At 43.6% G+C, this 17,722-nt stretch overlaps 1 protein-coding gene across 4 annotated transcripts in view; it reads left to right on the top strand.

The window, feature by feature from the left end:
• The first annotated feature begins 465 nt into the window (after positions 1-465).
• Positions 466-17,722, top strand: part of OTUD7A (OTU deubiquitinase 7A) — a 291,540-nt gene continuing 274,283 nt past the window's right edge. For 3 of the 4 annotated variants that reach the window (XM_075575886.1, XM_075575882.1, XM_075575883.1), the window contains exon 1: positions 466-605. The gene's annotated coding sequence lies outside the window, so the exon portion shown is untranslated. The remainder of the gene's footprint in view (positions 606-17,722) is intronic. The other variant, XM_075575885.1, reaches the window with a different exon arrangement.

Genomic DNA, 17,722 nt, shown 5'->3' with positions numbered 1-17,722 from the left:
CTATATGCTTTGTTATAGAAGTGTCTTTTAGAAAGAAAATAAACTACATTTTAAAATAAAAAGTAGCGGTACTCTGAAAATAAAATAAATGACTGCAGCTTCTGAACTGCTGGGGCCTGCACACTTTCACCAGTGATACTGTAGCAACTTGTGCTGTTCCTTTAAATGGAACCCACAGGATGCAGCACTAAGATGCTCAAGGACCAGCTGAGGATGCTTACAGTGCATGACGCAACAGCCAATCATAGCTCACCTTTCATCCTGAGCTTTCCCCGCCCCATGTTCTTTCAGGTGCTCTTGCGCGCCACCTGCTGGCTATCTCCACCACGCCGCGGCTGCGCTTTGACAGACAGCTGGTTGAGCCAATCACCTGACTTCCCCTCCTAACCAGCCCGCTTTCTCCTCCACCGCGTTCTGGTGCCTTTGGTTCGGTGGGCGGGGCTTCGATGGGTGATGTCACAGGACTTCAAGGCGAAGGGGCGGGCCCTCCGTGCTGCAGGGGTGCAGGGGATGGGATGCCGCTGGCAGAGACGGGGCTGGAGCCTGCACCTTCAATGCAATTATATGCATGGAAGAAATGGGACGTGGGACATAGAGAAGGGCAGGTAAGGGGTGCGGACATTGAGCTCAAATGCCATGTAACGCCTGGAAAGCTTCGTTATTCCAATGTGTGGTTATTTGTCTGCAGGGTCAGTGCTGCAGACATGGGGCAGGATCAGTGCTGCTGCTCTCCCCACGGTGCTGCTCTCCCCTCTATGTGCTGCAGACATGGGGCAGGATCGGTGCTGCTGCTCTCCCCAGTGTGCTGCTCTCCCCTCTATGTGCTGCAGACATGGGACAGGGTCAGTGCTGCTCCCCCCTCTGTGCTGCAGACATGGGACAGGGTCAGTGCTTCTCTCCCCCTCTGTGCTGCAGACATGGGGCAGGATCAGTGCTGATCTCCCCTCTGTGCTGCAGATATAGGGCAGGATCAGTGCTGATCTCCCCTCTGTGCTGCAGACATGGGACAGGATCAGTGCTGATCTCCCCTCTGTGCTGCAGACATGGGGCAGGATCAGTGCTGATCTCCCCTCTGTGCTGCAGACATGGGGCAGGATCAGTGCTGATCTCCCCTCTGTGCTGCAGACATTGGGCAGGGTCAGTTCTGATCTCCCCTCTATGTGCTGCAGACATGGGGCAGGATCAGTGCTGATCTCCCCCTCTATGCGCTGCATTGTTTCCTCACCTTGGATTGATGTGCTGGGTTATATGTTTGCATTGCAGGGCTAGGGCTCCTTTCTGCTGTGACCTCCACTCTGTGTGCAGTGGGTGCTGTCAGCCACAGATCTCCTTCAGTCCCCATTCACATCACAGGATTCTGCTCATCGTTGAGTAACCTGCATTGTGGGATCAGAGATAAACATTACAGGGAAGTGAGCAGTGGGCACGTTTAGTCTGTGCCTGGATCAGCCAGTGATGCTTCATGTCAGGATCTGTCCGTTTATTTATTTTACTTCATTTATAGTCTGAAGAATTTTTTTTGTGTGTACGACAGGTAATTAATATTTTGTATCTATTTTTGTGTGTTTTGACTCTGGTCAATACCTGCAGTTCTGTTTGACCTTCATTCCCTTCAAATTATGGCTCTACATACTAGACTGTTTTTTTTGTTAATACTGTATATAGTGTGTATGTATCTGTGTATAAATATATACATTGGTGTCTCTAGTTTTTATTATAACGTAAAGAATTAACAATTTGTTCAGAGCTAAATTTGTTTGTATCTATCAGGGATGCACACCAAAAATTTGCACAAAAAAATGTATTTTTATTGGCCCAATGTTTCGGCTACCTTCTGGAGACTTTATCAAATTACCAGTTGTGTGTGTGTGTGTGTGTGTGTATAGAGATATTGATTTGTTAGTGAAGCTCTCACAATTAAATAGGTACAGTATGTGGATTCCATGTGTTTTAAAGCAGTATTAACGGTTTTATGAACATTCAATGTAATGCCAAAGCTGAGCACTGTTTGGTTTGTCAACTACAGATCCCATCCTTGGTGCTTGCAAAATACCTCTTTGGACACTGTCACTCGTCCCCACAAAGACTCTAAATTAAAGTGTTCTGTGGCAGTGCCTTTTGGAAACAGAATTTCAAAGTATTATGATTATTTAGCAGAGGCACAGTTTGTAATGTCATTGCAAATGACCAGGAGGGTACTATTAGGTGTTATACACATACAGTGGTATGGATATCAATTATTTCCTCATGTTTTAGATGTAGTTTATAGAAAGGGAATACATTTGTTTATCCGCTGTATTACTTTTGCAGTCATTTTAAAATAAATGAGTCCCAATAAAAAAATCTCTGGACTTTTTTACAAGCTTGTAACTCCATATACTGTACAGTACTTTGTCGATTTGTTGAAATACTGTATATCCAGTTTTAGATTTTAACATACCACCTCCATGCTTGGTATACTATTGACTGGCATTAATGACTTGGTTTTGTAAGAGTATGCTGAATCAGACATGCATTAGATAAAATTGTATTTAGAAATTGGACAGTTGATGTAAGATACATTTCTAGCATGGTCCAAATCAGTGAAATTCATGGTACATATAGAAGGTATTGGGAATTTTCATAACCTACATTGTGGTAAGAAAATAGTTCTGATCACCATTCTGCTGTAAGGAGGCTTGAAGATCGTGCATTGCCAGCACTTAATTAAGCATTTTTTTTTCTATGTACATCTAATACGGTTGGTACTGTATGATTACATTTGTTGGGACTTGGCAACATGAGAAAAGTGGATAAAGTCTTTCTCCCCTCTTACCCCCCCCCCCACCCATTTTTTTTATTTTGAGTTGCGTGGGTAGGGATACAGAAATAAGGGAAGGGTAGGGAGCGATGAGAACGTTAATCTTGATTGTACAGTAGGTAGGTAGACGGAAGGGAAGCAGAGACAAAATCCTTAGTATGTATCTATCGACAAGGTGATACAATCAGAGGCACAACACAATAACATCCTAAGCAAGGTTAAGCACTCCAGACCTGCCTATATGAACTGTCCTCAGGAGAGGCTGTTATCCACGGGAGCCAGACACTCTCACGTTTAGATGCGGTGTTATTTAATATCGCAGTACATTTTTCCATTTCTAAAACATCTCACTTTGCCTATTAAAAAATAAAAAAAATTTAAAGGGAAAATTGATGCTCTTCTGAAATAGCACAACACATATAAACTTAATTTTTACATGCTTGTGCATACATTATGATTATTGGCCTCAGCTCTGTATTTAATTCATTTTCAGTATTACAACAATGGTTAGTGGGCTCCTATAGAAACATTATGTAGCCTGGTCTTAAATGTGTATTCTCAACTTCGAAAACCGTATGTTAGAGCTGCGAAAGTGATAAGCTGAGACGCAGTCTCTGTTGTAATTGTTACTTTATAATACATTTGATAGGCATCAAATCTAGACCCAAAAATGTAACTTGGTAAAGACTAACATCACAATATAGAAATTGCTTTTAGTTTGGGTAAAATACAGAACTAGGAATAATTATGTAATGAAGTGTATAGCTTTGAGCTGTGTTCATTTGGTATGTTAGAACCAGAAGCAGCGTTAGACTTTATATATCGATATATACATTTGTTATAATCGGTACGTTACATTTCAGAGGGAGGTATCCAAGCCACATCTGTAAATACTTAACATTTTGTAAGCTTTTGGTTTTTCCTGTCTTAAGACCTGAATCACATCAATATGCGGTTTCCTGAAAGAGCGAATAATAAGTGCATTGAATTGATTGCTTTTCACACCTTCAATGGTGTCGCGGCCTGGAGGGCATCACACATTAATGCATTACCAGTGCCCATGGTGTTGAAGGGTTTACGTCTTCATAATGTTCTTCTAACAGCCTGACCGTAAATACGGCTCCTGGCTCCTATTGTGTAAACGTGTCTTATTTTAACATGCTATAAGTCACGAGAACAATATTTTGTACACTTAAAAGAATGTAGGGGCTTTATTAACATATTTTTTAATGAGATTAATAAAAGCATGCTGATTAGATCCAAAATGCTTTGCCACAATTATTTTTGAAGCGTCTAGTTACAATCTGACCATCACAAACAGCATTGTACAATCGACCGTCGCCTCTCAAATTGTATCAAGTCATACTTTGTAGCAACAGAAAGAAGCCGCACTCAAAACCTAGTAAAACATATATTAAGTGACTGTATTAACGCTTCATCATGTGATGTGCTCTTCAACTAGTTCTCCAAAGGGGCCTTCTTCAGCCAGTTCGGCATTAAGCAGTAGAAGAGCCACAAGCTTATTGTAATTGTTGATGCATTTAAAGTAGCAGTACATAGTTTTTTATTTATTGTTATGAGATTGAAGTAGGGGGTCTCCGGAGCTGAACCGCATTAATTTCAGCTCAGAGGATCTCCTGCTTCCCAAGATACTTGCCTCTGTAAGTGCTGCCGGTATTTCATCAGTTTTAATGTCCCAGGTCAAGTGGTCCTATAGCAAGCCACAAGGGATGATGTCGCAGTTTTCTATTGGCCCAAAGGGCGCAGGACATTTTAAGTCGCCCTTGTTATCCCCAACAAGCCCTGTTGGAGCTGCCATCTGCAGAGATACCTGCACCCCCTACTGAGGTAAGTATTTCAGGAAGCAAGGGTCCAGAGAGCTAAAATGAACACAGTTCAGCTCCGGAGACATCCTGCTTCAATCATAATTACATAGTTACATAGTAGATGAACTTGAAAAAAATACATATGTCCATCAATTTCAACCTATGCTAAATGTAGACAACAGATACGTATCCTATATTTATATTTACATTATCTTGATCAAGAGGAAGGCAAAAAAAAAAACTAAAACGTCTGGCGCGTAGATAAAGAATTCCATTTAAAATGATGTTGTTCCCCCAAAGTTAATCGTTTGGACGACATATGTGAATTTTTTTAAGTGTTAGTTTGCAAAAACATTTTAAATAAGTTGTAACAATGTAATTGTTTGCCTAAAACAAATGCAATAATTATTAAAGCAAACAGAGCTGTCTGTGTTTTTAGAACATAAGATAAGAAACTTCTATCTGACACTGTGTAAAAGGTTAAATGTAAGACACTGACACTTAAGAATAAATAAATAATTTCCATACTAACCAAAGGCTTTGTAGAGTTTTTACAATATTTACTTAAACTATTTCACGAGGTGTGTGTGTGTGTGTGTGTGTGTGTGTGTGTGTGTGTGTGTGTGTTTTTTATGTGTGTGTGTGTGTGTGTGTGTGTGTGTGTGTTTGATTTTGCCGGGGGGAGGGGAAGAGACCCTCTTCTTTAGTAGCGTCCCAGGTGCTGTATAAACTCACCTTTTTTATACAACACATGGAGAGACATTTGTGCACAAAAAGAACACACCGGTGATACATGCTAAGTTAGGTATGTAAATAATTAAAATTGGTATATTTCTCCGGTATATTCTCACGCTCCTGTCACACGCAACATGTTTGCACAAACGTTTGCGGATTTGCAAAGAAATAGAAGATTTTGTGTGAAGTTTGCAGGCCAAACTTTGACAACTTTGCCCATCCATAATCCTATTGATTTTTTTTTTTTTGTTTCAACAAATAATATTGCCTTCATTAGCCAAAGGGGAAGAGCCATTATTGCCTGATAAGAATACAGTAGATTTGTACAAGACCCAAAGAAAATAGAAACCATAATGATTGTTTTAGAACATAAACAAACTACATTTTGATTTTAAAGTTCAAGGAAATTCAAAAATACTTAGAATAGACCGAAAAATCTTAAATATCCAGAGGAAGCCAGGATCAAAAAGGCTGTAAGGTTTTAAAAGCAGATAGTCTGCCCATCAGAAAAAGGGGGGAAGGAAAACACAAAATGGATGTGTCTCCTAAAAGAATTCACTATACTGCACACCTACTTAATATAAAATGTAACTTTTAATATAATTACATAAAACATATGTTACCAAATCGTTGTGTATTGTGCATTAAAAATAAATTAAATTATCAGAACAGGCGTCCGTGTCAGTGATTGTACGTTGGAATAATCTCAGACAGCAAATTGTATTCGAGATAGCAGGACACAAAACGCTAATAGTCAGGGTTTAAACCCCTCTGGGACACCTATGAGACCAGGTACATGTGTATATGTGTGGGTGTAACTAACGAACTCAGTGAATGATTGTATCACGAGAGTACTACAGTCCTGCTAGGACTTATAAACCACAGAGCACTAAGAGATGTTAATTTAGGGATGTATAACCGTCCACTCAGTAAAAAAGTGCTACTAATAGTATGATGATGGAGGGTAGATGATTCATAGCATAGTGAAACAATTGTTCACAGCATTATGGTCAATGAATCATTAAATGGCACACTCCAAATGAATATATCATCTTAGAAAGCAGGAGGTTTGCACACTGAGTGTTAATAAAGTACCAATTGGATCTACATAGATAGAGCCAGGAGACTACAGAACACTACATAAAAGCAGCTCCAAGTAGGAGACTGACAACATTGCGCGTCCAACGCGCGTTTCCCTCCAGCAAAGAAGCTTCCTCAGGGACAAGTGTGGGCCAAGTGATTCTTCTGTTATCAAATTCTAGATTTTTATGACAAAACATGTTTTGAGCGCTATAAAGTACTGCCCTTATACAGTAAGTAAAAGCCTACAGTTTAATAACTTCAGTACTGCAGAAATGGCCACTGATTTTAAACTAAGTTCTATGTAGTTGGGACATTTAAAAAACAAAAAATATTTGGAAGTAGATGCTGTTACTGTCACCTGTTATCTGAAATTGGTGGGATAAATAAGACTGCTGGCAGTGAAGGTTACTGGGTCACATCCCATGCGAGTTGTAACGTAACAGAATCTTTATAACTAGGATAGTGCAGCCAAGGAATCAGAACATTAAGGTGATTCACGTATCTCCCTGCAGGTAGATATCACTGGCTTCTGCAGCCAAGTAGAGGTGAAATTATATATCTCTTAGGGAAAAACACTTGAAGCATTATTGCAGTAGCATACAGTGGGAGTGCAAATTGGATAAACCTCATTCCGTTGATTTGAACATTGCATGGTCGACTTTGATTCACTTTTATTTGAAATTCATCATCAACGCTGGGTAGTTGGGGTTGGAACCTTTCTTCAGAAGAAAATTGTGGCAGAGCACTATAGGGAGGTCCTTTTATATGCACCTGTACATTATGCTGTGAGCCACTTCATACAAATGGACTATAGCAGATGTTATTGCGTCAAGGCTGACATGCTAATTAATAGTAATGCTGTTGATAGCACCGACATTATCCGGGGTAATCACATCTGCTACTCTACAAGTCTAACCCACGCCGACTCTTCTCTGTCTTTGACTCTCTACTCAGACCACCCTCAGCTGCCTCTTCTTTCTCCTCCATCTCACCTCAGGACTTTGACTATTTCAAGGAAAAAGTGGAATCCATACGTCAGGACATCACCTCTGTATCCTCCTCCCATCCTATACCTCTTCCTAACTCTCCTCCTGCCTTCCGTGACTCTTTTTTTCCCTTCTGCATCACAGAGGAAGATGTGTCACTGCTGATCTCCTCTTCTCCCTCTACTAATTGCCATCTTGACCCCATTCCCTCCCATCTCCTAAAACCTCTTGCTCCTACTATAATCCCTATACTCACACACATTTTTAACTCCTCCCTCTACTCTGGTTTTTTCCCTCCTCCTTCAAACATGCAACAGTCATACCATTACTCAAAAACAGCCAGCTTGACCCTACCTGTCTTTCTAACCATCATCCTGCCTCCCTCCTGCCTTTTGCCTCAACTCCTTGAACATCTTGTATTCTCTCGCTTGCTCTATTTTCTCAACACCTATTCTCTTCTAGACCCTCTACAATCTGAAAAAAAACAGTGCTCACTCCACTGAAACAGCCCTCACTAAAGTAACTAATGACCTCCATGCTGCCATAGACAGAGTTCATTACACTTTGCTCATATTACTCGACCTCGCTGCTGCATTTGATACTGTGGCCCACCTCTTCCCCTTCACATTCTCCATACTCTTCGTAACCAAGCTCTATCCTGGATCTCCTCTTACCTCTCCCATTATACGTTCATTGTCTCTTCTGCTATCACCACCTCCTCTATTGATCGCTGTGGGTGTACCCCAGGGCTCTGTCCTGGGACCTCTCCTTTTTTTCTCTGTACACACTCTCTCTAGGTGACCTACAAGTTCACTTTTCAACCCATGACCTTACACCTGCTCTACAGACCAAAGTTTCTGAATGTCTCTCTGCGATATCATCCTGGAGGGCCCTCCACCGACTTAAACTTAACTTGTCAAAAACAGAGCTCCTCATATTTCATCCCCACTACCTCCTTCCACATTACTGTTGGAAGTTCTGTCATATGCCCAGTAGCACAAGCACACTGCCTAGGGGTCACACTCTACTCCTCTCTCACATTCAAAACATATCTAAAACCTGTCGCTTCTTCCTCTGCAATATTACAAAGATACACATTTTCCTCTGTTGCTTCACTGCTAAAACTCTGACACAGGCCCACATTCTCTCCCGTCTCAATTACTGTAACCTCCTGCTGTCCAGCCTTCCTTTCTCCCCTTCAATTTACCCTAAACATTGCTGCCAGAATCACTCTACTCTTTCCTAAATTTGTCTCGGCGACTCCCCTGCTGAAATCCCTCTCCTGGCTTCCTATCAAATCCAATTCTCCTCCCTTTTTAAAGCTTTACACTCTTCTGCCCGTCCTTACATCTTGGCCCTAATTTCTCGCTATGCACCATCCCGACTCTTGGGTTACGCTCAAGGATGTCTTCTCTCTACCCCCTATGTATCTAAAGCCCTCTCCTGCTTTAAACCTTTCTCACTGACTGCCCTTCCCCTCATACCCGACTCGCACCCTCTATCCACCTTTAAGACCCACCTTAAGACACACTTGCTTAACGAATCATGAGTAGCACCGTGGCTAATACTATATACATGATACATAAAGCTTGGCCCCCTTCAGACCCACCTCCTACTGTCTCTGTATGTTCTTCCTACCTACCAATTAGATTGTAAGCTCTTCGGAGAAGGGACTTCTTTTCCTAAATGTTACTTTTATATCTGAAGCGCTTATTCCCACGATCTGTTATTTCTATTATTTGCTATTTATATGATTGTCACGTGTATTACTGCTGTAAAGCGCTATGTACACTAATGGCGCTATATAAATAAAGACATACAATTGCCCCACCCCTCTGGAATGCCCTTCCTCTCAATATCCAACTAGCACCCTATCTTAAAGAAGCATATGGGTAGCTCTGTGGCTGAAACTACACACTTCATATATCGACGATGGCCCCTTGCAGACGCACTTCCTACTGTCTCTGTACGTTCTTCCGACTTAACAATTAGATTGTAAGCTCTTCGGAGCAGGGACTCCTTTTTACTAATGTCACTTTTATGTCTGAAGCGCTCCTTCCCATTATGTATTATTTGTTGATATTATTATGTCACGTGTATTACTGCTGTGAAGCGCTATAGAAATACTTCATTCCTCAACTGCCCCTCCCTCCCGTCCCCCTTCTTACTGCTGCTGGATGCTTGGTCCTAAATGCTCCACATTTCTCACTATCCTTCATCTATTTATTGCCAGGTCTGGGTACCATTCTTTCTGAATCTAGCTCATTTTAAGATTATCTTTGGTTTTATATCTGTGTTCAACTCCTGAAAATGCCACTTGTGTGCACACAAACCTATTCCCCAATATCTTAGTATACAATGCTTTCACTGCAGCCATGGATTCTGGGTAATGACATGCAAATGAGCACTCACAGGTCGGCGTCAGACATATGGTCGCGGCCATTTCGCCACGACCAAGTCGCCTCTGAGGAACCCGTCGCTGAACACTTGGCCACTGGCCGTTTCGCCATTAAGGTGGGTTAACCTAAGGAGTTTTAGCGGTTGTAGTAGGAGGTTAATGATGGGGATTTTCAGGTAAGAGGTTAAGATTTTAGGCTAGGGAATTATGGTAAGGAGTTAAGGTTTTTAGGGTAGTGGGTAACATTGGTATTGGGGGTTAAGATTAGAGGTTTTTAGGGTAAGGTTTGGGGCTTACCTTGGCGGCGAGATGCCCCTGCGGTGAGGTGAGTGGTGACTGCAACTTGGTCGTGGAAAAACATCTGCGTCCAAATATCCTAGACCACTCGCAGTGTCCCTTTCTTTGCTTTTAATACATTTTAACCTGGACCCCCTATGAGCTTATGCCTGCCGCATTACACAGCTTTTCAGCACAGCCTGGATTAAAGGAGTGCAGAGCCAGTAACCCTTCTCAGAGACAGCTTTTTTGACCTTTTGGATCTCATCACTGTGTTAAACTCGTGGAGTATTTTGTAAATTAGTATTGCTTGAGCTTACCCTAAACTATCAGTTGTTGGTCCAAATAAAAAAAGGTATCAAATAAAAAAGCAAATATGTGTAACATAGGAATCTTTTAAAGGCAGAGTTTAATTAAAAATAAATACATTTTTATCCGATTCTCTGTTTTAGGCGATATTAGTGCTTGAAATATATTGAGCTATACCCAAAGTACATAGCGGTCTAAAGGTTAACATGTTAACCCCAGAAGCTAGAGATGAAGAGCAGAGCATGCTCTGGGGCGGGGTGCATAAACTTTTTACTGCGCCCCCCTGCCTGCTCTCACCTCCCCTGCTCACACCTCCTCCCTTACCTTTTCTCCGGCGGTTTCTGATGTCGTGACATCACCATGGCAGCGCATCACCAGAAGCTGCGGGAGACGAGGTAAGGGATATACAGAGGTCTCGCGTGCTCCCCCGGCATTTAATTTAAATGGTGTGGGGAAGAGCGGAGGGCCTCTGTAAGCGCCGGGCCTCCCCCAGAAAATGTCATGCACCCCTGCTGTGGGATGTTACCAATATTGGGAATTTGATTGCTGCTTTTACAAAGAGAACGAGAGAAGGCTGAGTGAGGTCATCTCTTGACACACGCAACACTGGCATCTGAAGAAGGCTGAGATCACCTTGTAACACTGAACACTGGCATCTGAAGAAGGCAGAGGTCGGCTCCTTTTTGGTTCCGTATTGTTTCCGTTTCTTGTCATGTCTAGCGTGGAGTGCTGGAATCCTGACGAATATGCAGTACTCCAGATTTTACATTATTGGAAGCTAATAAACGTAATGAAGATAGACACTTTAGTGATGCAACTCTTAGAACCAAAAGAATACTAATGGAAGTTGACTAATAATTGTTAAAAGGTAATGAGCTAGATTTAAAAAGTGTGATTTTAAACAAATTTGTTTTTGTTAATCATAAGATGAAACTAGAAGTTATTGGTCTCATCGTCAAGGTACCTTCTGTGTTTGTTTGTTGGACAGGACCGTTCCCCTCTCCTGAATGGGTCCCTTGACTCTCCAAGCCTGGGCTAAACCTATAGGAATCTAATTAAGCCAAGTTGTTTACTTTTGTATTTGCCTTTCTTATTCTGATTACCTACATAGGAGGTTACTCATTAGGCTCTGTTACTGGTGGACTCTTTCAAATTAATGGGAGGTAACGTCTGGGTGCGCTAATCTGTAGCAGAGCTTGATGCATCTGGGGAACGCTGATTATACAGTGAGTACATTCAGTAGTACAGGCATACCCCGCATTAACGTACGCAATGGGTCCACAGCATGTATGTAAAGCGAAAATGTACTTAAAGTGAAGCTTTTTTCCCACTTATTGATGCTTCTGTACAGGTAGGGAGCTGGTATTGCTGTTCAGGACGTGCTGACAGGCGCATGCGCGAGCTGCCGTTTGCCTATTGGGCGAGGGGAATCGGCGCGTCACTACTACGGCGGTCTGTAGGGCAGAATAAGTGTCCGTACTCGCAAGGCGAGCGTACGGACACAGGGGTATGGTGCTATTGAAAATATGTCCTTACTTGCGAGTGTACTTAAATTGAGTGTCCTTAAACCGGGGTATGCCTGTATTCTGTTTTAGAGAAATATTGATCGGGAAGAATAGGTATTTGTCCTGTTCTTTTAAACTGGGAAGGCTGTGTTATACGGGATTTGGTTTCCAGTGTTTTATTTGTAAATAAAGTGTGTGTGTATGTATGTGTTACAGCGCTAAAGTGAAAAGTGGGACAAACAGTGCATGCATGCAGGTATCATACATGGGGAAAAAAACAGAAGTGTTATAAAGTTTCCAATACAATATAGTGTCCAAATGTCACACACAAAAAAAAAAAAACCTTATTTTTTTTTGTCGAAATTTGGGGAGTGCTCCAAAAAATAAATGGAGACTTGGGCTAAGGCCCCGCTCCCTCAGTCAGCGTGCCCGCACTGCAGACAGGCGGGGCGCTGACAGACACACACCGCGATATGCGGTCTGTAGGGAGTGGGAGGTGGGCAGGAGGGGGCGTGGCTTGAGGGGAGGGACCCGCTACTCCCCCCCTCCCTCAACAGGCTCGGGCTGCAGGAGGGAGCTGCTGCGGGCTGCTGTAAGGTAAGCAGCTCCCTCCCCCTTCTGCCACACAAAAAACACACACACACACTACCTTGAGTAGGAAGATGCCTGATGACAGCTCCCGCTCCCGCCCCCGCCGCTGATTGGCTCATCAGCGCACCACGTGACGCGTCACCGCTCGGGATCACAATTTTCTTGAATCCCCTGCCGGCTGACGCGTCACAGTGCGTAGTGAGCCGTCAGCGAGGGGGGACTGGGACCGGCTAGGGAGGATTCCCCTGCTGGTGGGGAACGCTCGCACGACCGTCCGCGCCGCCGAGCGCAGCGGGTCCCAGCCCTAAGGCAGCTTCTTTGTGTTCTAAAACCACACCCTACCAAAATCTATAAAACAAAGAAAAGGAGCGCGTGCTCCATAGTGCTTAGACATATAAAAATGATTACATTCATTTGTTAAAAGGAGTGGTACGAGATGCACTCACAAGTTAAAAGCATTGAGAGAATAATACTCGTGGTCACAACCACGGAGCTGTCACCTGGGATCGGAACGTTGGATGAATTGATGAGAAGTGGCAGGTAAAGCTGGATACCAGGATTGTAGTAGGTAGCGTCCAGGAGGAGTATCAATCACCAGCCTGCCAATGCAAGCGAGTACTGCAAAGAAAAAGACGTGTTCCAGCAGGCAACAGCAGATGCCAGTATTCAAAACGTTACAATGCTTTCTCTGCTTTCTCAAACTCTATTCAAACTCCAATCTACGTTCACACAATCTTTCCATATTAGTCCAACAATTGACATGTTCTTTCGCGTTTACAACAACAACAAAAAAATGCCCAAAGCTACTTCCAATGTGACAAAAATACACAGTGCAATACCTATATATTCTCTTGGAAAAAGGGTCATTTAGTTTAACCCTTTGGTCAAAGCATTGTAAGCCTGCGAGCCACATCAAGGCAGACCCTGTTCGCAGGTCCTAACACTCCCTGGGTTAAAATTCTTGTAAACTGGTCACATTATTACAGTAAGAATGATCTACATTGGATCTGTCGTAACCTGGCAAAATGAAACTGACCTGCCAACTTGGAAAGTGGGGAGGGGCAAGCTTAAACCTTGGGGGGGGCACCACTCTCCCAAAAGCAGCTGAGACCAGCTGCAAATGGTTAATAAACACACAAATACCCAACAAGCTCTGAGAAACCCCAACCATTACCACATAATGTATATGTGTCAAAAGGAGTGCTAGTGGGTGTGGCACACATTGTGGTAATGGTTTGTTTTTTTCAGAGCTTGTTGGGTATTTGTGTGTTTATGTTCTTCCGCGTTGTCAGAAGGGACCTCACAATTACCGGTCGGTAAATACTACTCACATAAGCTGGCCTCGAGTGAACAACTTGCACTTCAGCAACTTCGCAAGCTTGTTGGGTGGTGTTCAAGCTTTCTGACAAGAGAATGTAGTCTTATGGCCCAACTAGTATGTATATCCAAGAAGCAAAACATCCGCTGTCAAAGCTAATTATAAACGATTACATAGTGATCCTACACATTTTCAAGAAATAATTATCTGATATTGTATCTACAGCCCGTAAAGATGGCATCCTAAATACTCGAGACGCAATTTCTAGACGTAACACCTAGAGTCCCCACGTTATACTTATTATCCAAGGTACACAGACATCAATTTCCCTGGCCCCCTAGGCAGATCTATTGTATCAGGGATTTGGGGGTCTTTGTGTGCCTGCCTGTGATTTTGTGGACTCTTACCTGAGGCCACATGTGGAGCACCTGCCCTCATACATGAGGGATGCCTCTGATGTCCTCTTGAAATTACAGGACATTGTGGTTCGAGGTGGCACATTTCTGGTCACGTGTGATTTATAGGCTCTCTACTTATCCATTGCACATGTACACGGAATTAAGGCAACCTCTTACGTCTTGCAGATGCGTGATGGGGATTTTGAAAATAGACACCTGGTCATTAAGCGTCTAAATTTAATCCCAACACCCTTTTTTTTGTTTAAATAACAAAAATTCTCTTCAGACACAAGGGACGACGATGGGGGTTAAGTGTGCCCCATCGTAAGCCAATTTATGTTTGGGATGGCGGGAATGGGAATCTTTGTGGAAGATATGTTTAAATGGACGCGTCATAACCCAAAGAGGGATAGGTACATTGACAATGTATTTTTCCTTTTTGGGAGGGTGTGGACGACAAGTTTCGTCATTTATCGATGCGCTCCATGAGATCCACTCAACATTAAACTTGCCTTTTAATATCTCCACAGCCAGCATCCCATTTCTGGACCTTTAATATTCAGATTTCTTTGGAGAAACGTATTGAAACAGATGTGTTTAGGAAGTTAACTGCCACTTTACAGCATTTTGGTAGCTACCACCCTGAAGAATGGGATACCCGTTGGACAGATTCTCCACACAGTCAGAGTTTCTCAAGGGAGCATGAAAATCTGTTCCTATAAAGAGGATATAGTAGAAGATGATGTAGACGTGCATACAAAAGGGCTTTAAAAAGTGTCCGACACAATTTTAGTACCCCAAAACTGGGATCAACTCTTACAAGGACAGGTACAGAATGCTGCTCAATGCATTTTGTCTTTCTCTGCACTGTAGGACAATATACATAATATTCTTCCGAAGCGCTGGCGAGTCCTTCTGGAGGATGGGGGCAATTGCAGAAATACTGGGCCCACGGGTTCATATGACAGCCTAAAGGGCCCCAAACTTGAAAGATCAATTAGTACATAGTAATTTCTACCCTTCCCAAGCCAAACATTGTCCACAAGTGGATTCCTACGCTTGTGGCTCCTGTAAGGGTTGCGAACACATGGGTAGCGTACATACATTTTGGGATAGTACATAGAGCAAATCATGTGTTAAAGATTTAATTAACTGTAGAAACTCTGGAGTGGTCTACGCGCTCGGCTGTCCCTGCAATATCTTGTATATTAGCATGACCACTTGGGATCTACACAAACTGGTTCTTGAACATGTGGGTAGTATCTGCAATGCTAAGAAAGATCTTGCCAAATTAAAGAAACTCACTAGTGTGGCTAGACATTTTTTGACATATCATCAATGTTCACTCCACCTTTTTGAGAGTGTGGGGTTTCCAGTATTTATCCCTAGATGGGAGAGGAAGGAACACGGAGCAGAATCTATTGAAACTAGAAGCCAAATGGAGCTTTGATATTAATTCAGTCATCCCTACAGGATTAAATGAAGAACTCTGCATTTTTCCTTTTTATCTCGTCTCGTTCTTTAACTTGATATATTTAAAATGCTTTAGGCTTTGGTCCCGCTGCGGCCGGTGGCGCGCGCGGCCGCGGTCCACCAGCTGCCTGCCTCCGGTCTGGATGTCCCCGCTGGCTTCTTCCGCCGTGGCTGACTGCGTGCTTTGACGCGTCAGCCAGCCGGAGCTACAGGAGCTTGTGGTTTCGGGGAGTGCCCCGTCACGTGACACGCAAGACGGCCAATCCGATTCCCCCCCTTCCAATCAGCCCCCTCTGCTCCGATCAGCCCCCCTCTGCTCCGATCAACCCCCCTCTGCTCCGATCAACCCCCGTCTGCTCCGATCAACCCCCCTCTGCTCCGATCCCCCTTCCAATTCACCCCCCGTGTGTATTTGTCTGTGTGTGTGTGTGAGGGTGCCGAGGGGTGGAGGGGCGGCTGCAGTGCTGCGCTGTGGGGCGGTCCCGCCCCCTCATGTCATGGCTGCGCCCCCCATCCATTTTGGCCGCGCCCCCCCACGCCGGAAAAAAATCACCGCAAATCGTGGTGCAGTGAATTGCACGTGCTACCGGCAAGCAAGGCGGCTGTGCGGGTGCGTGCAGTGGGGCCTTTGCCTTAGAGGCTGATATAGCCCTACACAGCAGAAGTTGGCTGGTATGTAGCTTAATCTTTTGTTTATCGTGCAGCATAGCCTGCATGCATGCTAGTCTGCTGTGTATATAGGGGAAATGATTCTCTCGTGGCCTCTGATATTTGTGGTATTCCCAGATAAATCTGGCTCCATATATATGATTATAAGTGCACTTCTGTGTGCTTAATAGACCTCTTTTCCACTTTCAATGTGCGTGGCTACATTGAAAAATAGGTTGCCCACCTCCTGTTCTAGTGGCTCTCCGTTGCACTTGTGTATCCATTCCTGCTTATGGAGTAGCGGAGTGCATACAGGAGCCCCTGAGGTTTTGCCTGTTATATGCATCTTGGTATCTTCCGTGTTTTTGATATCTCCATTTTTTTTTTCTCTCCACCTGTTCCTGATTATGAACTCATTGCATGAGACTATTTAACACAACCATTATGGAACATCAGACACACCCCTGAAACGCGTACTGGGTGACAGCAGGCATCTGATGTGGAGACCTTTGCAAGCTGACTACTTTGTGTACAGCTATTCCAGCTATCGATGGAGGTGAATACTGATCCCAGCAACAATCTTTGGAAAGAACCCCTGCCTTGATTACACCCTGGTCCTTGTCTGGTTGGATTTGCAGCTAGCGGGTATCTTGCAGCGAACGGGACAGGTTTTATCCATGTTGTGTTTTTCTGTCTCTAAATGTGTACCTAAAGTCATTAGAACGAGCCATGTATTTCCTATGTAGTCTGTTCATACTGCAGGGTCCACACTTGCTGCTTTTGTATTGGGGTAGGTGTGTGCAAACTCCTTTTTTTTTGTCTGCGTCCCCCTGCCTGCTCGCGCCCCCCCACCTTACCTTTTCTCTAGCGTTTCTGATGTCACAACGCAATGGCAATGTGACATAATGTGACCCCGACACGGCGTTGCCATGGCGACACGTCACCAGAATCCGCCGGAGAGCAGGTAAGAAACTATACATGGGCCTCGCACACTCCTCCGGCATTTAATTAAAATGGGAAGAGCGCACGGCTTTAACCAGCTGCCCCGCCCCCCCCAAAAAACATTTTGCACCCCCCAGTTTGCGCACCCCTATATTAGGGTATCGATATTACCTCTATTGTTATCTGTTTCGGTTTGTTCTCGGCTGCCATACCGCATTTTCCCAGGGTTGTTACACCACGTATTTTACACACTTGGCAATTTCTGTAACCGGGTACATGCTCACGTTTTTCGTGAGGGGGTCCTAGTGACTGCCCCTCGTGACTAATGGTCTCCACACGCACTTCATTTATTTAGATGAGGTTTTATTGTTCCATGCACCTTATCTTGGGTGCCTTGCCTCTCTCTCTTTTTAGTTGTTTTTATATTTCTGTGC

This window comes from Ascaphus truei, chromosome 18 (genome assembly GCF_040206685.1).
Source record: "Ascaphus truei isolate aAscTru1 chromosome 18, aAscTru1.hap1, whole genome shotgun sequence".
Lineage (NCBI taxonomy): Eukaryota > Metazoa > Chordata > Amphibia > Anura > Ascaphidae > Ascaphus > Ascaphus truei.
The sequence above is the reverse complement of the archived record's forward strand: the minus strand, read 5'-3'. Positions and strand labels throughout refer to the sequence as shown.